Consider the following 23349-nt stretch of genomic DNA (forward strand, 5'->3'; position numbering starts at 1 on the left):
TAAACTATCTAAGGCTTGTTTTCTGTTACGTAAATTACAAAACTGTGTTGGTAGAAATATGTTGCTCTCTTCTTATTTCAGTGACTTTCACTCACACTTACGTTATGCCTCAATGCTCTGGGGTAACAGTAGGGGTGCCAGTCAAGTTTTTGCGTGGCAAAGAAAGGCAGTAAGAATTTTAGCCAATTTGGGTTATCAAGATGATTGTAAACAACGCTTTATTGACTACAATATAATGACTGTTCCTGGCATTTTCATATTTCAAAATGTAATATATGTAAAGGAGAATTTTGAAGACTTTATCTGCTTTGATGAAATTCATGATTATGACACTAGGGGAGCTCGGGATATTGTTGCACCTTCCTCTAGACTTAGGAAAACATTAGTTAGCCATAAATATTTACAAATTAAATGTTTTAACAAATTACCTCAAACGTTTAGAAGCTTAGAACTTCAACCATTCGCAGCTAAACTGTCGAACTGGCTTATAAGTAAGGCATTTTATTCCCTTTAAGAATTTTTTGCTACGAATTGTTACCTTCCTTAGGCCTGGAATGGAGTTGTTGATTAGTTGTAATTTAATTCATTGTTTCAACTATTTATTTTGTTATGTATTTACTAATACTACAGTTACATTTTTCTAAATTGACAAATACACTGTACGAATTAGTTCAATATATTATATCAGTTAATGACATTCAAATAAACTAAGTAGCCTTATAACATTTTTATTTATTATATTAGTTATATTGACGTTGTCTATAGCAATTGTAATATTGACAAATGACAATAAAGATATTCTGATTCTGATTCTGAATTTTCACGAATGAGGTTATGACGTCTTAAAAGGATTGAATTATTTTAATGAGCATAAATCTTTCAGTAGCTATACGTATACGGTTATCTGAAGCAAATTTATAACCTGTCTTAAAATGATTATAATGTTACATCAGGTATAAAGCTTTCAGTAGGTACAGATATATCACGTTCATTATGGAACACAAGCGAAACTAGTTATAGCGTTGGTTGTATCGAACTTTACTATGTTCTCACAACAACTATGAATTTCAGAATATTTCACGTTTATAAATGTGTATTAATTTGTTTCTAATTATTATAAATCCAAATAATTTAGTTCTCTACTCAGTCACTGGTAATATAAATCCTTGCAGATATAGCAAATATTAATTTTCTAATTCTCAGTTCACAAAAATAGGTTATCATTTTTAAATCCTACGCAAAACATACGTCTTAATTCTTTTTGGTGAGTAGGCCTACTTTTAAGAGGAGTTGCCTCTTATACCTCATGTCTCATGGCAGTCGAGGGAGGCGTTGAACACATGTACCTGTGCCTGTGGGATTAGCTACATTTAGTACACCTTGATAGTCATATTATCTGTCATATTCATCAATATGATCGCTTGTAAGTAAAGATCGGAGGTGAAGATGTTCCACAGTCTGGGGAGGCGCTGAACACCTGTGCTGTGCCTGTGGGATTAGCTACATTTAGTACACCTTGATAGTCATATTATCTGTCATATTCATCAATATGATCGCTTGTAAGTAAAGATCGGAGGTGAAGATGTTCCACAGTCTGGGGAGGCGCTGAACACCTGTGCTGTGCTTGTGATGGCAGGATAGGCAGTTTCGCCATTAAATCAATCGATCCTCTGATAATGACACGCCCGCGGGAGAGAGGTTCGCGCCCTGCACGCCCGCCGTAACTCGAGCCGAGCGAGCGAGTGTGCAAACAACCGTCCACCGCCTCTGTCATTAGAACCCGCCACCATAATCACTCCGCCTGATACCCAATTTGCCGGTCTCAGATTTTGCTAATGCTCGAACCCGAGAGCTTGTAAAACTTCTCCGGTAAACTTTCCTGTGGTAAATCAACCAGAGGTTCATTCTTCTTTCAACCCAATCACAACTAATGAGAATTTAATATTTTTACCCTCAGTATCGAATTAATGTTTCATGTTTAATTCAAAATCATTTTGGGGGTCCTTAAGGTGCTACTCATAGACCCAGTCTTATGTTTTAGACCACTCGATCCTGAGCACTCCTACACCGAGTGTTAATATATAATATTATATTTGATAGTGACAAAACCCTTTAGTAACGTAATCAAATTGTTTACAGAATAAAGATTTTTGAAAAATTCATTTGTATGTTTGTATTATAGTAGTTTAAAGTTAACATAAACTCTTAGACACTTTGGTATTAAAATAATCTCACTTTATATTATCCATGTCCTGTATAAATCCTGTTTATACAATTTGTTTTAACTGTTTATAACTATTTTAATTTCGGGTTAATTTATTTGTAAGAAATACTTAAAAAACTAACATTTTTGGATCCAAGATGACTATCAGTGTTATTTTTTACTCAGCATCTGCAGAAATGTAAAATAAGAACAAAAGACTGTGTTGTCTCCAGAAGTCTGCTGCATGTATAGTGGGGGGGGGGGGGGGGGGGAGCGCACGTGCATGGGTTATTAATAGAACTTGTAACAGTTTACCAAATAGCAAACAAGGGGAATTCTGCTAAACTTCCGCGTCGTTACTTAGTTCCGTTAGGGATGACGGCTTCATCATACCGCTGCCTGATTGTCTTGTGTATCAAAATTGTTGTTTTTTATTGGGATTCGATTTTTTCATTGTTTACTCCTGAGTTCTATTGGGATTAAACCAAAACAACCAAGATATTATGGTGAGGAAACAGATTTCATTGGAAAATGTGCCAAGCATATTATCCTGCCTCACTTAAAATGGCGGTGTTATGGTAAAACGTATGACGTTATTCCGACAGACTACTGATTTGGTGATTTTTTAACTACTCAATTTTACAGTGTAGCAGTGGAGGGTTTAAGTTCTTTTTTATGCATTAAACTTTTTTACACCTGACGAAGAGCATAGATTGCAATACGCGAAACGTGATGTTATACAATTTGTAACATATAACGATGGCAAATGTCCAAAACCCTATTATCCTTCCAAACCACATATCGCCAATAATGTAGTACTTTAAACTATGAATGGTCGTAAGTTCCTAATTCGTACTGTTATATTATGTTCAAATAAAGTATTTTTTTTTTCATAATCACGTTTTGAGAACACATTACGGAGTCTAACCAAAACCTATATACCCCATAATGGGTTTATTTAGAATTTATCACTCTTCTACATGCATATTCCTGTTAAAGCATATGTACCCGCTTGAGAACGGATGAATGTAAGAAATGTAAACAAAGTTATGAGTTAATTTACTGAATTTGTAATGAGTAATTTATTAACACTTACTTTAAAGTATAGTGGTGGAAATCCTAATTAAGTAGATGTTTTATAAAAAATTACCCAATCGAAATTGTTCTCATGGTATTACTTAAGGAAAATTTCCAAATAACTGCATCAAACATGGATTCTCAGAGCCCAAATCCGTCCCTGCTCCAGATCGGGACGCCTTTTCATTTCAATATGGCGGCTTTTTTAATGAATTATAAAATTTTTTTTATTTATGGACTAAAAGAAATAAATAAAGTGTCTAGGAGTGCTTATAACATTTATTAAACATTTCTTAACTAACATTGTTTTCGTAACTCAATTTGTTTCTGAGATTTTGATTACATGTACATTTCATAAGAAATAAATTATTAATATTTCCGCTACCACAAAATCAATCTTCTTCTTTTCCGATTATACATATGTATTAATACCAAGCATAGCCTACAAACAGCTAGTCGATAACAGTAAACTATATTTCACAGGTATTATGGAGATTAGTGTTGAGAAGGTAATAGGCGGCAACTGTTATGAGTAAGTTAGAGAGTAACCCATGGCTTTTATGAGTAGAGGTTGTACAATGAGTTGTCGCTTGAAACTACGTCAGAGAATTATTCTCGGAGAGCTCAGGATAAGTCGCGTTTCACGCTTTATGGGCACCAAACTCTGTGAGAAAGAATGTTAATGGAAGCATTATCCTTTGGACACAGTTTTACTTCGACATCCTTAAAGATTAATTATGTATTGGATTAAGTATAAAATTGGCGACAACGGTTATAAGTAAGTTAGAGAGTAACCCATGGCTTTTATGAGTAGAGGTTGTACAATGAGTTGTCGCTTGAAACTACGTCAGAGAATTATTCTCGGAGAGCTCAGGATAAGTCGCGTTTCACGCTTTATGGGCACCAAACTCTGTGAGAAAGAATGTTAATGGAAGCATTATCCTTTGGACACAGTTTTACTTCGACATCCTTAAAGATTAATTATGTATTGGATTAAGTATAAAATTGGCGACAACGGTTATGAGTAAGTTAGAGAGTAACCCATGGCTTTTACGAGTAGAGGTTGTACAATGAGTTGTCGCTTGAAACTACGTCAGAGAATTATTCTCGGAGAGCTCAGGATAAGTCGTGTTTCACGCTTTATGGGCACCAAACTCTGTGAGAAAGAATGTTAATGGAAGCATTATCCTTTGGACACAGTTTTACTTCGACATCCTTATAGATTAATTATGTATTGGATTAAGTATAAAATTAGCGACAACGGTTATGAGTAAGTTAGAGAGTAACCCATGGCTTTTATAAGTAGAGGTTGTACAATGAGTTGTCGCTTGAAACTACGTCAGAGAATTATTCTCGGAGAGCTCAGGATAAGTCGTGTTTCACGCTTTATTGGCACCAAACTCAGTGAGAAAGAATGTTAATGGAAGCATTATCCTTTGGACACAGTTTTACTTCGACATCCTTAAAGATTAATTATGTATTGGATTAAGTATAAAATTGGCGACAACGGTTATGAGTAAGTTAGAGAGTAACCCATGGCTTTTACGAGTAGAGGTTGTACAATGAGTTGTCGCTTGTAACTACGTCAGAGAATTATTCTCGGAGAGCTCAGGATAAGTCGCGTTTCACGCTTTATGGGCACCAAACTCTGTGAGAAAGAATGTTAATGGAAGCATTATCCTTTGGACACAGTTTTACTTCAACATCCTTAAAGATTAATTATATGTTGGATTAATTAATATGATTGTTGCAAACGTTTAATGGATTAAAACTACAAATAACGACATCTAAAAGAGAATACAAATACTAATTGGATGGGTGTTACCGAAGCCAATCACTTAAGAGGTTGGAAGAATTTCATTTCTGCCTGTCAGTTCGCACGATATCTCCAGAACAAACTGACGTACAGACTTTTTGCAAGGCGTTTCATTTCTATATAAGCTAAGTTCGATGATAGTGCATTTTTTCCATGGTATTTGGCTGAGCTTTAACGAATATTTTACAAGGGTAACCCTGATAGCAATGAAAAAATCGCAGAATAATTAACGTGTGACATAGTACATAAATCCTATTAAAATGAGTTATTCATTTGAATCTTTCCATGCAACCTCATCGAGGATTATTACGCGATACATGGTGTGACATACTTAGTATATTACTAACGATTCTGAGAAAAACGTGGAGAAAGTGACCGAGTGTGTGAAACACATAAAAATCAAATAAAATTTTAAATCTCCTGAATATTAATGTACAATATTAGCATTTTTCTGCGATAAAAATGATTACTATTAATTGTGAAGTACATTTTTTAAATTCTGAAAAGTTTGTTTTTTCATATTGTTTTTAATTTTTTAATTTCGTACCGTACATATTATATTCAGTTTAAAATGTGGTTGAAAATCTAACAGTCTTTCAGAAGTAAACTTACTTATGGATTTCCATCAGCAAATTGGTCCTGTAGTAACATCTAGACCAGGTCGTTGCGGCGTCAAAATATGAAGATTTTTATTAAGTGAGGAAACATTTAAAACAGTCACTGGTACTCCGGTCGCTGAACAGAAATGAAATGTTGCATATGCAATAATTGTAGGTGGAGTTCATTTCTGCGGCAGTCTGAATCCAAATAACCAAACTTCAAAGAGAGTACAGCAATATTGCTCCAGCATTGTGTACTCTGCCTACGTCACCAAATACAGAGCGTCTCTTCTCAGTTTCATAACGAAAATATAGATATTATATTTAATCCTTTTAGTGTGAACGTATTTATATACGGACAACGCGATACTACTCTAGAATGCCAACGTCCGTATATACGACGGTCGCGATAGCTACCAAAGAACTCCAACGTCCGTATATACGGACAGACGTGTCGATAACTACCTAAGAATTCTAACGTCCGTATATACGGACGTGTAGATAACTACTAAAGAATTCCAACGTCCGTATATACGGACGGACGTGTCGATAACTACCGAAGAATTCTAACGTCCGTATATACTGACGTGTCGATAACTACTAAAGAATTCCAACGTCCGTATATACGGACGGACGTGTCGATAACTACCGAAGAATTCTAACGTCCGTATATACTGACGTGTCGATAACTAGTAAAGAATTCCAACGTCCGTATATACGGACGGACGTGTCGATAACTACCGAAGAATTCTAACGTCCGTATATACTGACGTGTCGATAACTAGTAAAGAATTCCAACGTCCGTATATACGGACGGACGTGTCGATAACTACCGAAGAATTCCAACGTCCGTATATACTGACGTGTCGATAACTACTAAAGAATTCCAACGTCCGTATATACGGACGGACGTGTCGATAACTACCGAAGAATTCCAACGTCTGTATATACGGACGGACGTGTCGATAACTACCGAAGAATTCCAACGTCCGTATATACGGACGGACGTGTCGATAACTACCGAAGAATTCTAACGTCTGTATATACGGTCTTCGCGATAACTACCGAAGAATTCCAACATCCGTATATACGGACGGACGTGTCGATAACTACCGAAGAATAGACATAACGTATGTATTGAGTCGACCGTTACTTTAATTTTTGACCGTTTGAGTTTTTGGAACATTATACGAGTAACAAGAAAAAAATCTGTCCCAAAACTGTTCTCTTTGCGCGATTGATTTTTATTACGTACTTACTTTTTGTTATCCGCAACTCCACGCGTATTTGTAACCGCGTAATATAACTGGGACTTTATAGCCAATTCCTTTTCGGATAAGAATCCCGGCATTCCTCGGATAAGTGATTGTCGTTGGAAGATATAACTTTGTCTGGATCTACTTCCAAATCAGTAAAATAATCTAGCGGTATTTCGGTTTTATTTACATTTCCGAACATATCCTTATACAGAAAATAAGGGGATTGGCATTTCTACCGTGGTTTCATAATTCTTTATGATATATGAAAAATATTCTAGATGTAATTTTTATATTATAAATAAATATTTTATGTAACCAATATGCGGAAATGGAGTTTACACTGTGAACATAGAAATGTAAAAACTAACATTAATATAAAAATATTTTCTCTCGTCACCTAAGTAAATTTAGTTCTAAGTTTACATATGAAACAAATCATTAATTTTATTGTTTAATATTATCCAATTAAATCTTTGTCTGTAATCATTATTGAGTATTTATTAGCATTTCGCGAGTAATATAACCGATGTAGCTAGTAGTATTTTATTATTTGCAATGTACGAATATTGATGGATAATAAGAAATATACATAACTATGAATATACAGTTCGGCACACAGCATGCCGGACTGATAGTGTTTCAGACTAATACCGTGCTAGTCTGATAGTGTACCGGAAAGCTAGTATGTTGAGCTGATAGTGTTTAGGATTCATGCCGTTTTGGACTGATATCGTATCTAGCTGATTACCTGTTGGACTGATATCGTGTTGAGCTGATACCGTGTCAGACTAATGTAATTTTGGACTGATAACGTGTAAGGCTGATAGCGTATCTAGCTGATTATGTGTCGGACTGATATCGTGTTGAGCTGATACCATGCCGGACTAATGTCATGTTGGACCGATAGCGTGTAAGGCTAATATAGTGTTAAACTGATATCGTTTTGGGGTGACGTAAAGTTGCGAACTTGTAATCGAACAGTTCCTAGGGCTTGCTTTATCCTAACTCAGCGATAACGCTCAGGTACTATCAATTATGTAATAACAACACAATTAGCTAACGCTATTTCTCTTTAAAGCGAAGTGAGGGCAATTAATATCATTAACAAAATCAATAATGTATACATAACCTGAGTGTAGTACGTGATTTTAAAGGTATGACTTTAAATAATTATACTGTTCCTTGTTAATCTACAACACAATAACTATGTATAGCTATGAATTGCGTTGAATATTATTATTTTTAAACCCATAAGAAATCTTTTTATTTAAAAATAGTATATTATAACAACTTTCGTGTAGCTATTGAGATCGTCAGAGAAACTCCCCCGCCAACTTCCAGTTAACACAATCCAATTAACGTAGTTGCACAGCTTATAATGAGAAGCCGACTGGCTTCAAGATGTTTTACAACTTTGAGGAGCTTCTTGTGTAATATCATTGATGTTAATGTCTCTTAGTGATAATATCCATTCCGTCTTGTTTGCTGAATTTTAAATTAACTTACGCTACTTACAAAAGATAAACTTATTTTTATTTTTGAATTTTATCATGATATCACATTTAAACTTTACTTTTAAATGCAAATTCTTTATCAGAATGAAAATGGTTAAACAGTATTTTCTGCATTTTCTAATTAAAGAATGCATTATATAAGAATATGTTGAAAAAAATAGATGTGTTGTGGTTGACACAAATATAAAACCTCTCGTGTAGGGAATACAATGACCCTCAGTGGTTTTAGAGTTCCAACCGCTGGAGTAAGAAACGATGTAAAATTCCTCGATAGACTATTTCCACGAGCCCAGTTTGCGACGGCCTAAACAAACGGTCACAAGGGGAATCATTCGAAGTACAGTATCAAATATCACTTGGTACTTTTCACCTTTTTTTGCTCAAAGTGGCTGCTGCGTACCATATTTTTAGAGAGGAAAGGGTTGATCTTTCGATTGAAGAGACAAACGATCATCGCTCAGTGAGTGTTTTGCTTGGAGCGACTCAGGTCATCATCGCTGTAGTGGTTGTGTTGCTTGGGCGGCTCAAGTGATCAGGGTTTTAGGTGTCTTTTAATCGGAGTGACTCAAACGATTATCGCTTTTGGGGAATATTTTACTTGGAGAGATTCAGGTGAGTGATTCATCGATATGGTGGGTGTTTTGTCTGAGTGACTCAAGCAATCATCGATCGGGAATGTTTTAGTTGGATCGATTCAAGTAGCCATCATGTTGAGGGGTGGTTTGATTGGAGCGCCTCAAGCGATTATGGTTTTTCGGTTATTTTACGTGGAGCGATTCAAGTACTGATCTCTATGAGGGTGATTTTACTTTGCGATCATCGTGTGGAGGTTTCCGCTCGTACCGACTCAAACGATCATTGCTTTGGGGAATATTTTGCTAAGGGCTACTAACTAATGTCGGTTTGGACAATATCTTACTGTACTTACGGTAACCGAACCGTAAACTCCTTTTTTCACACCTCTTTTGCAATTCATTCCTTAAAATTGTTTTCCAGGTGCATCTCTTCAATGGATCATCTCATCAAAATTTTTTGTACGCGCTTCCCCCAGTTTGAGGAAACAAGGGTAATGTTGAATAGGCTACATCAAAACGATCCACAGATCATAAATATTACATTTGATCTAAGGAGATTTTAACACTAACTGTTCAAAAGTTAAAGCATTGAGGATTGGGAATTGTGTGACATTTAAATTTATATTACACACATTGTTCCAAGAAGATAAGACTTTATTGGGATTTGTCTCCCTCTATTGTATTTCTTTACAGTACCTCTTGCCAGGTTTATGTAACCCTATCTTATAACTATATTTAGTTTTACAGCACGAACAAACTGTTTGGTATGGAAAAAGCACATATTAGCTGTGATCTTATCTCCCATTAGGGCCGTAGACCGTAGCAGAGAGGTGTTTATATCTATATCACTGTGGTTGTGATGTGCAGTGGCGCCTCTGGCGGAAGTTTCACACAACTCTGTGATTGGATTATCCCGCCCTCCACAATACTGGCCGCAGGCAGATCAGATGGCGGCAAGATAAGCTTGCTGTGCAATATGATAAACCTCCTCCCCTCCTCCTCCTTACATGAGCGTTACAGCAGACAATATGTGGGAGGATCTGGCTCGAGGATCTACTATTAGTTGTTCTGAGTAGTAACTTCTCTGTTGATATCTGGAATTTACAGTTTTGTGTCACATGATCCTGAAATTACTACATTGGATTGTTGTCAGTCGATATGAACATACCTTTCAAAGGCTAGGTGTGCCTTTGTTCCAACAATCTAGGTATTTGTCTAGAGAACCATTGTTAACATTATTGCCATTGTTTGATATCATATAAGTTCGAATTTTCCTTACATTGACAAACTTAGCTCTCAGGCGTGTAAACAAAGTTGAATCAACCTCAGCTAACTATACAATTCCTCAGAGCGGCAAATACCAAACCCGTGATCTAGTTTTCTATTATTCTTATTCTTATCTAGCGGTATATCTATTTAAGTGTCTAATGGTTGTTTCAAGGCAGAAAAAATATAATCTGGAAAAAATTATCGTTTTATAATTTGAAACCCTTTCGGTACCCTCATTTTTCGTTCTCCATCAAAATGGGCGCGAATGACGATACATTTTTTGCCTTAGCAAAAATTCCACTTATAGTTTCAATAAAAACAGGTTGTGTGCCTATAGAGTGTAAATTGGCTCTTGTTTTATAAACTATATTTCATTTATATATATATATATATATATATATATATATATATATATATATATATCCGTATACACATAATTTGGAACCGTAATAATAATATTTTTGTTTTAAAAGTACTTTTCATCTTAAGGTAATGGCAGTTAAATTCAGTCAACTTAATGAAATAGCTGTATATAGATAAGAAGTACTGTTATCAGTATGCAACCTTATGAACTTTTGTTTGGAAATGATTGCACACTGTCCAATTTCTGCAAGGGTTCGCAAAAAACTCATTTCCTCATATTAGTCGTCATGGTTCTATCTTATTTTTAAAGTGTAGTTATTGTATGTACAATTTTTGTACTTTCGGTAACGATTGATTTGTGTCGAAAGTTGTTTAATTTTAAACATCGATGTTTATACTAAACGATGTAATATCTGATCCGCATGTCGTATTCTGGACATTTTTAATTAAATGTATTTAAATTTATCCAGAGGGTGATTTATGATCAAAAACCATTTTCAGTTCTTAACTTTCGAGAATTCTCCGAGCACTTGCCGTTCCTGATTCGGATGCGTCGATGTAAATAATCCTATTCGCCTAGTTTCACTGAAAATATCGTATATGTCTAAGTCTTCAACAAAGTCCTATACATACTAGCTTGTTATGTGGGTTTGTAAAAAGATTTTACCATCTATTATTTTTATTCCTTTTTTCTGATATTTATTTATACAAATTTACACTAATTGTGACATACTCCATCGTAAATACAAATATTGACAATCTACACTTTTTTCCGAAAAGAGTATACGTATTACAGAAAATTGTTTAGCCTATACTCAAACAGAGAACCATGTTGATTTACATAAAAAATATTCTTACGATGAATCTTGTTTTCCAAAATATACACTTCATACCACATTTCAAACCAAATAATTATTTTACGAGTACAAAAATGAAACACAACAAAATTTATGAAGATAAAAAAACTATTTATACCTCATATTTTAGTATAGATTTCTTTATAATTGGTATGTGTGCGATGACATGCGTTGACATTTCTACTGTGATCACTATTCTATTATATTTAAAAATCCATTTCAAAGTCCTCCAAACCTTATTTGATATAAGTAAATTATTTTTTTAATTCATGTTATTGTTTCTGATATTATTAACTAATTTTGTAGTGATGTAAAAATGGTTTTTGCTGTCCTGTGTATTAGTCATCTAGACGAAGTATGTATGTATTATATTTATTTATACACATGATTGATAGTATTACCAATTTTACTGTAGTTTATATTAAAGTTTTATTAGCCATTATTATTTTATTTTTACACAATCCTTGCTAATAGGTTTAGTACATTTTGTGTGAGGTAATTGATGTGTTGAAGAATGACAGATCCGGATTTACGTCCAAGAAGCTTACCAGTGTTTCACATGACTTTCCAACTCTTAACGTACATTTCAGAGATAAAGTATAGAAATACTAAAAATATAATACTTCTTCCTTACTTTATACTTAATATTGCAAATGAAACTATGAAACAGATTCTATTTAATTGTTAAGAATTACTTCAATAATATATATTTAAAGTCTTATTTTTGTATATCATGTTATAAAATTAATGATTTTAAATTGTGTTGCCATGAATACGTTTGTGTTGCAAAAGCAATTTCTATAAAACAATGTTATTATAGTAATATTCATAGGGGTTAATTTTCGTTCCTATTTTAACCTAGTTCTAGAATATGTTACATCTTAGCTGTAAATGGCAACAATTTTTCTCATAAATTAATATAACCTTAGAATACTTGTGATTACTGTGAGTGTTTAATACAAGAAATATATATATATATATATATATATTTGTGGTTTTACTCAATAAATTATAAAACAATTTTTGTTTTTTTCCAGGTAAGCATTTTTGAAGACACTAGTTTATTCTTCTAATAAAAGGTACGTGATTAATTCGAGTTGTAATGGCACAGTCCTCCTTTTTATTAAATGTATATTAATAACGATTGTCTTGTAATACTTGCAATATATTTTGGAATGGATTACTCTAAAATAATTGCATTAAATGAAACAACACAAAATTGAAATTCCTACTGTAACATGAAATTAATTTGTTCCTGGAAGCTATAAATGTATTCCTTTTTATTTGGTTGTACACCATTTGAAACATCAGTTGTAAAACTTTTAATGGCCACTAATAAAACAATAATATATACAACGGCTCTCACAAAACAATATGTAAATGCAATGGCGAGGTATAACCACAAACAAATGCAATGGTAGTGGTTTATTCAAAATGCATCTGTCACATTTGCATACAAATGAGTCAGGTCCTCAATATTTTATGATTAATATTCACTCCATTAAACAATTTATGCATTGGATTATTTTTATAAACGTATTATTTTGGGTTGAGTCAGTTAAATTGGTTAATTATGATTAGCGTATTTAAATGAAGCATGTATTTGTATTCATTTAAACGGTTTACATTTTTACATAAAATTAAAACAACTGCAACAAATTAAACTACAAGTTACAACAATCGAGCGTGCACTTGGGTGTGTGTTTTTGTGTTATTATATTAATATTAATATATAATATCATATATTAATATGAAGTGAAAAACTCAGTTACAACCTCTCTATCCTGTAGTAAGTAGGATGTATGTTGTGTAGTATCAGCATGTATATTTAATAGAAGATTTAGTAATGCTTTACTATTAAACTTTTCACACAGACTACACTTAAAATTGATCTTACGTCTTATTTCGACCACACCCCTACATTTCTCCAAACACAAAAATTCAACAAAAACAAACATTACCAAACAAAAACTAAACTCTTTATTGGAAAAAACACACGAAACTTGTTTTTATTCTTGATCACACTCCACCACCCAAAATGCTACCTTTTTACATTTATGTAGCAACTCTTAGTCCTGCAAAAACCTTATTGCCCCCTCTTCACTGCTAGGCAAATCCCAAATTTTAATTCGGCCACCCATTACAACAATGCACTGTTAACACAGACGAGAATAACCAACAAGAACACACAACAATTAGTTACAATCGACGCGATGCACAGCGAAACATGCACTGGCAGTTATCGCTGGAGCGGCCGGTCGCTGAACCTTGACCAGGGGGGGAAGGGACAGGTATTGCGATAAGATAACACAGGCCGTCTATTGTGGGCAGTTACCTTAACAACAATTAAGTTAACTGTTGTAAGGTACCTTAAGTTCTTCTAAATTACCAAATATGTTGTTTTAAAATAATAATAGTGTAGTCGATATAATACGTATGTACCTTAAGGAATTACAAGATCAGAGTAGGCCTTACTACGTGTCGTAACAGGTTTCACTGAGGTTGTATGCAAAATTTCAAATCCATAGCTCATTTCATTCTCGAGATGTCCTTCAACAGAAAATGATTGAAAAAAGAAGTTGGCACAAAAATATTACACATCATAGAACGCATTCTTGTAGAAGTTGCACGGAAGATGCAAAGTCTGGATATGAAATCCATCTCGACATATTATCTTGCCACATGATACATTCACATTTTTGTTCTTGTCTACACACAAAGTCGCTTTAAAATGATGCTGTATCTGTTGTGATAATTAGGTAATACAGAAATTTCACATGTTTAAAACTCCTACGGGTGTATTGAGTTTGTTTTAAATTTGATTTATTCTGTTATTTTTCTCATTGCCGTCATAAAGTTGCCCATAAGAGTAATTTAAAAATATTTGCTAATGCCAAATCACATGGAGTGACATCGAACTCTGTTTTCTTCATTTTAAAATGAAACCACATGCATAACTTTAAGTCTACAAATCAGTTATTTTTGATAGACAGAAATACAATTTTTCCAGTCCCACGAGTGATAAACTTCGCTAATGCTCAACCAATAAACCATGGATTAGTTATTTTTAACATTAATCGATGTCCTCAACCTACTTCGTTCTATTCTTAATAATTGAAAAGTTACTTAGTATTGAATCTCTAAGTCAAGTTACCAAGCTACTGGTTACCAAGCGGAGACCTCTGACCTTTAATCATATGATTACTAATGCTGAGATCTGTAAAGTGGCTAACCAAGGCTACTTCCGTGCCACTACAGCTGCTAATTAATTCACTATGGCTATTCTACGTTGGCGAGACTTAATATTACAAACTTCAGTAAAACGAGAAAGCTTGTTATTTTTCACTACCTTTATGTCGTTGTTGATGAAAATCCCTTTTAGTTTTTAAAGAATCACCAATTAAAACTGGATTGACTTTAGTTTGTATATGTCCATTTTAGGATTAATGCTTATTACACCATTTGCTTAATCAGTGGAAGTAAACTTCTAGAAATACTAACTCCTCCTGTTAGGCACTTCTTCTCCTTGTTTGTTTCACGAAGTTTCTTGGTATTTGTGAGTTAAATGTAAACTTAATTTGTGACGATGCATATGATCCTTTTAATTCTTTTCTCGAATCTGAAAGGCATGCAATTTTGAATTGTTAGTGCAATGTGAGATGTTGATGATTTTGGATTATTTTTAGTACACTACTTTATAATTCTAGAAATACTTCTCCTCCTTCTACGTACGTCTTGTCCTACGGTTTGAACTTTTAGTTTAAACTAAGTTCTTAAGTTTTTTAATGACGAATAAAAAAACTTAATTTTCGGTGGTACCAGGTGTTCCTAACGAATTTGTTTTCTTATTTTTTCGTAGTTATTAATGTTTTTGGTGAATTACTGCAACAAAAATCGTTAACCCAGATTCTATGAATCCATAATGGATTAATATATCCATTAGTAACTAACTCAATGAGTGGAACACCTCAAAAATAAGATTACAGGTAAATCGGATTTTCGACATTATCAAAAACAAATATAACAAAATGTTCGAAATATTCTTATATCTTTTGAGTTGAACTTGAAATTTTGATATTGTATCCCACACATATGCATGTATTCCAAAAGAATAATATGATGATTCTTTATACGAATAAAGTATTTACGGTATTTACAAACATCATTAATAAATATAATGATTTCATATTTTGTAGTCTGTTGCAAGTAGTTATGTTTTGCAACCGAGATTGTTTTCCTGTAAATATTTCTTTTTTATTTCATCCACGGTAAAAGAGCGTATTGTAATAATATACCGAAAAGAACAATATTATCAGATCTTCAAACAAAATTTTATTCTGAAAGATTTGATTTAATCTTATTATTAAATATATATCATGTAGATTTAATTTCCGAAAATGACATTTTGGAGAAAACGTAAAACTCTTATCCAAAATGATTTTAACTAAATTCCCTTGATTTTCAGCCCATTAAATATGAAAAAACTGGTATCTTCAAGAAAATGGAATTGAAAATTTAAAAAATACTGTATTTCAGTATGACGTAAAAATATATTTTAAATCTAAACATTGAGTCTATTGCCTGATTCAATACGGATTATCAAAATTCCTACTTTTAATACTGATTTAATCTAATACATAAGCCAATTCTCGAAATAACTGTAATAATTTGTGGAATTTATGTAATTCCATTGCGTTATAAAATTCCAAACGTTAGTATTATATTAGTAATTCTAAAATATCCTTTTAAAACTTGATTTAGGATTTTGGTTTTAGTTATTTATATGGTAAACCCAACCCGCAGTCTCTGACTAGTATAATGCAAAGCATTTGAGTTTTCTTCAACTAAAAAACAAATAGTAAATTGTATGCAATGTTTGTAACTGCTTATTCAATTTTTAAATTTGAAATAAGAATTTTTAAGTAAAGGAATAAAAATTATACCAATATTAAATGTTGATGTTAACGAACGCCTGCAAGTTTTTTGCCTATATACGCAATACAGAAAAGAGATATAGCAGCATCCTTTTTCTGAAGGCACTACAAACTCAAGTGTTATTTATTAGATTTGTACACAATATTTTTTGTAACCAGTTTAAATAACCAGTACATATATTATTAACCTTCATTGACGTGTATGGTTGTGAGTTTATTTATATTAAATAGCGAATAACAATAATAATGAATAATTAAGGCTTAACACAGACAAACAATGAAACACCCACATTTTAATGTGTATGACAACTGTACTTATCTGTATAAAATAGTGTAAATTAAACTTCTTCAAAATATAGTATTTATTACAGTGAAGGCTTTGCTAAGTATTCAATTCGTCTGTTTTAACAGTTGTGTTTACATTCTAGCCTAGCCCTGTGATAATAATTGCAGTTTGTGACAGACCATAATAATCAACATCAGACCCATGTTTTCAATGGTGGGGAGCATTATTGCCTTATTTTGACACATTTTATGTAACATTTACACATAAGAGTATGGGAAATTAAAGTGCGTTCATTAGAATTACAAAAACATTTAGGTATTCTCAATCACCGAAATTCTAATCTGTTTAATAATTTCATTGCAGACAATTACATCAGCGTTAAATATAAATATATTTTTTATGATAAACTAGGTATAAATTCCCTACGCCAAGACGCCAAGATCGCGTAACAGGGTTTCGTTGAGATTGCATGTGAAATTTCAAGTAAAAATAACACATAACTAATGCATAAATAACTAATCGGATTTCATTAGGCTATATGTGTTGTACTATGTAATATGATAAAATGTCATGTGATTGTACTTAGCTTGTTGAAAGATTTATCTATTCTGCTATATTCTTGTTGCCATCATGAATACGCATAAGATCAATTTATAAAACTAACTATTCACTAATACCCAAGCAAATCCCATGGAGTGAGTGACATGCACATCAGAGAACTCAGTATTGCTTATATAGAAATGAAACTTCCAAAAGTCGATCGGTCAGTTAGTTTCGGGTAAATCGTGTTGACATACTGACAGGTAGAAAATAATGTTTTCCAACTCGTCGTGTGATTTGCTTCACTAATGTCCAGCCTGTAAAGTGTTTGTAAAAATTGGTATATAACTAAGATGCGTTTTTTAAACAATAAACAATGTTTTAATACAAACATGTTTTAAATAGTTTACACTGAGTTTTTACATCTATAATGACTGGAGAATAATTATGTCTTCTTGTACAGCTGAGTTAGTCGCGAGGATTCACCTACGTAACAATTTGTAACAAGGTTTATGTTGTTATTTAGTACAACATGCTGTAATACAGTAGTAAAGTAATATTAACTTATTTACTGTCCATGAAATTACATTTTGTATTAAATTTGCGTCGTTTCGGAGTTTTACTGCTTAAAAGCTCAATAAAACTACTTTAACGAATTACGGCAATTACTTAAACAAACTTTGTGTATCCTTTCTGAACGGCGCATGACTGAAAACAAACATCCTTAATACCTTTAATGGCACGGTAAAATTTTGGAATAAACTCACTTTACTAACATGGCATTAAACAAACAGTATGAAAGTTTTTGCTAATTATAAATTATTATTTTGAACCTGATTCTTTTGTCCATAATGAAACTTAAATGGTTAAACAACATACTTTAATATCGTCAATATTTCAACTGAGTAACTATTTATTTTGTTTTTACAAACCAGTGGATGTTAACCTAGTCAGTTCTAGACAGTAGTCTTTTGTAAGTATAAAAAAGGAGATATAAATAGGAAAAGAATGAATACTGATTCTAAAATTGTACCTTATATTAGTGATCAACGTGTTCTTCGAGGATAATAAGAGTTCGGACATTTGCAAGTATTTCTGTTCCGAAAATAAAACTACGTTTCGAGGATTTAAATCTACCCTTGTCCTACCTTATTGTTCTGAAAAAATTATTAAAATGGCCTATTATGGGCTAGTATACCCACACTTTTCTTATGGAATAAGATTGTGGGGTGGCTGTGCAAAATACAAATTTGAAACAGCCTTTCGGCTACAAAAGAAGGCAGTCAGAATCATCGCAAATTTAAAATTTAGAGAGTCGTGTAGAGATGCCTTCAGGAGTTTGGGATTACTGACATTGCCCTGCCTCTGGAAGTCCTGGAAGTTGCCCTGTATTGTAGATACAAATGCGAATTGACACATGGTAGTGACGTCCACGGATATAATACGAGGGGAAGGGACAACCTGAGAGTTCAGTCTCACAGAACGATGGCTTATGAACAACTTCCATCGCAGGTTGGTGATAAAGTGATCAACACACTCCCGGAGTGCATCAAAGAATTGGCAACAAAGAAACGTTTCAAAGCTCGATTACGAGATCTTTTAGTGTCGAATGCGTTTTATTCCGTTGATGAGTTCATGACAAATCGCTGGGAATGATAAAATTACTTTGTTAACTCTGTTGCCGAAATGAATAACATTTTTGTGCTGACGATTGTAAAAGAATGTTTAATCAATGTAACATTGTTAAGATTTATTTTTTAAACACAACTTTATGGTAGTGACGTCCACGGATATATAATACGAGGGGAAGGGACAACCTGAGAGTTCAGTCTCACAGAACGATGGCTTATGAACAACTTCCATCGCAGGTTGGTGATAAAGTGATCAACACACTCCCGGAGTGCATCAAAGAATTGGCAACAAAGAAACGTTTCAAAGCTCGAATACGATACCTTTTAGTGTCGAATGCGTTTTATTCCGTTGATGAGTTCATGACAAATCGCTGGGAATGATAAAATTACTTTGTTAACTCTGTTGTCGAAATGAATAACATTTTTGTGCTGACGATTGTAAAAGAATGTTTAATCAATGTAACATTGTTAAGATTTATTTTTTAAAACACAACTTGTATTAGAATAAGTTAGACACATGCAATACAATTGAAAACAATTGTCTACTGCAGTAAAGAAAATTTGAATTTGAACCCTATTATTCAGGTGTCAAAAACCATGATATATACCGATGCACAAATTAACTTAAAAACTAAAATGTTCGCCAATGGACTATCACTCAAAAACGTAGTTCTACGTTTTTAACAATAACAACTGCAAATGTGCAAAATTCTATTATCCTTTCAAATCATCCATTGTCAGTACTAAACTTTACACCACCACCAACTTGGAACATGCTGTTTGTATAAAACCATGTGTAAAAACCTACTCGTAATTACCTGAGGAGAAGTTCGTAGAAGTCGAGCAGAAGTTAGACGATAAGTCATAAAGACGCACAAGTCCCGTGCAGACGAGAAGACGACAACTTTCTTCTTAGCGTTGTGAACCAGTCATTACGACCAGTTAATGACCAGCTTCGCAGAATGCAACCTACTTAACACAACCAATCCTCTTGTAACCTAAGAATCGATGACAGTTATCTACGTTGTTTCCTCTTTTACAGAACATATCGGACTTTCAGCGTCCAAGGTGATGCCACCGGTTTTTGGGTTGAAATAATTTTATTTCGAAATTTAAAGCAGCATTTTTGTCACGCCCTTTTAAATACGTTACTTTTCTTGAAAAAATGAAAATAGAATATTTCTTAATAGTTCCTTGAGGATGTGCAGGAATTTAAATCAGAATTTATGTCCATCTCATAATTAGGCTCAAGGAAAAACGGTTGACTCTAAGGATAACCTTTTACAGTATGCATGTGAGGCTAGAAGAAATTACATGATTTTATTTATAAATAAAATACTGTTGTTAAATTAAATTTTATTTAATGAATTTAAATTTCCTTTTACCATCAACCATTAAAAACCATGTTACTTCCTGAAACTGATGTAATATTCTAAAAAATCCATATTTTAATTTGAACCAAGTTTTATTTGGCCCTATTTACAAAATTGCCTACATTTCCTATTTTAAATGTCTGCAACTCCACGTTGAGTGATGTATTTTTTCATACTAATTTTGTATGTAGGGAATTTTTCCTATCTAAAAAAGGATCTATCTAAGTCTTAAACATTTTAAACAGTATTACGGTCAAAAACCAATTGCGCCACTTTAAAGTTTCCAACGGTTTCTCCCATAAACACACCCCAAATAGAAACGCTACTAAACCAGGTCCCTATGTCACTTTAAGTTTAATGATCGTGATAGATTAGGAGGCGAGAGCTTTTGAACTTTTTTTTGTAATCGGCAGATACATTTTTTCTTAGAATGCAACGGATTGTCAGTCACGCAATTTTTGGTGGCGGTTGAATCGAGAGCGTTCAAAATATGAAATATATTTTTCCTTGCTTGACACATTGAAATCCGATCTTCAGACACATAAACAATAGTTTATACCTGCGTCAGACATCTAGACAAGCTGGAACTAGTCACCACTTCAGAGTCTGTATATTATTAAATAACCCTGATTTAACATTATTTTACGTGTATAGCGGTTGGTTTTAGTGTGCAATCTTAAGAGTGTTCCACCAGAGGAACTGCAGCTATATTCACAGACGTAAACACTATCGAACTTAAGAATTTAAAGCGATCTCAACTTTCCACTAACACAACAACGGAAAAAAGACCGGTTAGGAGTTTAATACTTCCAAGCGCTTGAAGGGTTCCCAAACATCGTTACCATCGTTATTGCATGAATTATATCTACGTTATTGCATCGTTATTGTATTGTATCATCGTTATTGAATGTGCCTAATAACCTTCAATGGCGCAGTGTAGCGGGTACGGCGGTATCGCAAGATAACAGTTTGAAGCAACGTAGAGCGTGACTGCTGCTTGGATGGGTGACCGCTGAGCGATTCTGTCCTTGTAAGCAGTCCGCCTGCCCGGCCATTGGTGGTAGTTCGGAAATCATCTCTAAGCCGTTGGTCCCCAGGTTAATTTTCAGAGAGTCCTTCTTAGCCCTAACTTCGCCTGGTAAAAATAAGACATCATTACTTTACTTCGGTTTCACAAGACTTCTTTAGGGGAATAACTTAATGAAGACATCATCAGCGTGTGCAAGCTCAGTATGAATTACACCATCAGTCAATATGAAAGATACAAATGTTATTGTAATGTTTTTATTAATGTACATAAATTTAAACTTTAAATAGTAAAATTAGCCATTGACCAACTTATTTAGTTACAAATCAATTTAAAAAAATAATATTTAGGTTAATAGAACTCGGAAACACGTAATGTGTGCGGAGAAAAAGTTCATACAGCCCTTTTCACGAGGATAGTTGTTCAACATAAATATGATCAACCTCAAGTTGTGTTTTAAATCCCGATTGTTTATAGCAATTAAATAAATATAATCATTGTGTTAGTCTAATGTACTCAGCTAAAAGTGTTTGACTCTATACTTTGACCTCAATATTGACTATGACAGTACAGTATCCAAGCATGTAATGTACATATAGACAGTAACTACATCAGTGTTCTTATTTTTTGTGAAGAACAAGGCATAAATAACTACACTTTGCTGAATTAAGTAGACTCGGTTGTGACGTTCATAATTAAACTAAACCCCAATCCATAATTGTAATCCGTAATCCACTTCCACTCTGCAAACAAGGGATCATCTAGGTATTTCAACCGTCACTTCGACTAAATTTGATCTTCCGGAAAGAAAATTTGTGATAGTGTTAATCAAACAATGATACATCCAAAGTTTTCATTGTACCACCTCTCGTGAGCATCCGGTTATAGAGTTCAATTGATGTGAATTATTGTTTATTAAAGAAAAATTGTTGAACAACTACGCCTGAACTTATAGTAATAGTGAACTTGATAAAAATCAGTTAAAAGTGTAAACCGGTAAGTGTTAGTCTGTACAAGCCTCACATAGGCTAGATGTAGGTTAGACACACACTTGTACCAGTACTGTGTTGGGAATGTGACATTACTTTGATAATGGCAAACGTCGCGTCGTTGCATTTAATGGTCAATAATACATTAGTTTCTAGCCAACTCCTTCCTCCCAACGCGTTGTGTATTGTTATCATACATTTACTGTAAGCTTCATTACTATCGCTTACTATTACAGCTGTATGTGGATAGTGGCAAACATCGCTTATTTTCATTTAATGGTCAATAATCCATTAGTTTCTAGCCAACTCCTTCCTCCCAACGCGTTGTGTATTGTTATCGTACATTTACTGTAAGCTTCATTACTATCGCTTACTATTCCAGCTGTATGTGGATAGTGGCAAGCATAGCTTATTTTCATTTAATGGTCAATAATCTATTAGTTTCTAGCCAACTCCTTCCTCCCAACGCGTTGTGTATTGTTATCGTACATTTACTGTAAGCTTCATTACTATCGCTTACTATTCCAGCTGTATGTGGATAGTGGCAAGCATCGCTTATTTTCATTTAATGGTCAATAATCTATTAGTTTCTAGCCAACTCCTTCCTCCCAACGCGTTGTGTATTGTTATCGTACATTTACTGTAAGCTTCATTACTATCGCTTACTATTCCAGCTGTATGTGGATAGTGGCAAGCATCGCTTATTTTCATTTAATGGTCAATAATCCATTAGTTTCTAGCCAACTCCTTCCTCCCAAAGCGTTGTGTATTGTTATCGTACATTTACTGTAAGCTTCATTACTATCGCTTACTATTCCAGCTGTATGTGGATAGTGGCAAGCATCGCTTATTTTCATTTAATGGTCAATAATCCATTAGTTTCTAGCCAACTCCTTCCTCCCAACGCGTTGTGTATTGTTATCGTACATTTACTGTAAGCTTCATTACTATCGCTTACTATTCCAGCTGTATGTGGATAGTGGCAAGCATCGCTTATTTTCATTTAATGGTCAATAATCCATTAGTTTCTAGCCAAC

At 33.7% G+C, this 23349-nt stretch overlaps 1 protein-coding gene across 1 annotated transcript in view; it reads left to right on the forward strand.

The window, feature by feature from the left end:
* LOC124357511 (laminin subunit gamma-1) overlaps positions 1–23349 on the forward strand; it is a 505622-nt gene that overhangs the window by 205037 nt on the left and 277236 nt on the right. The window lies entirely within an intron of this gene.

Source organism: Homalodisca vitripennis, chromosome 1 (genome assembly GCF_021130785.1).
Source record: "Homalodisca vitripennis isolate AUS2020 chromosome 1, UT_GWSS_2.1, whole genome shotgun sequence".
NCBI lineage: Eukaryota > Metazoa > Arthropoda > Insecta > Hemiptera > Cicadellidae > Homalodisca > Homalodisca vitripennis.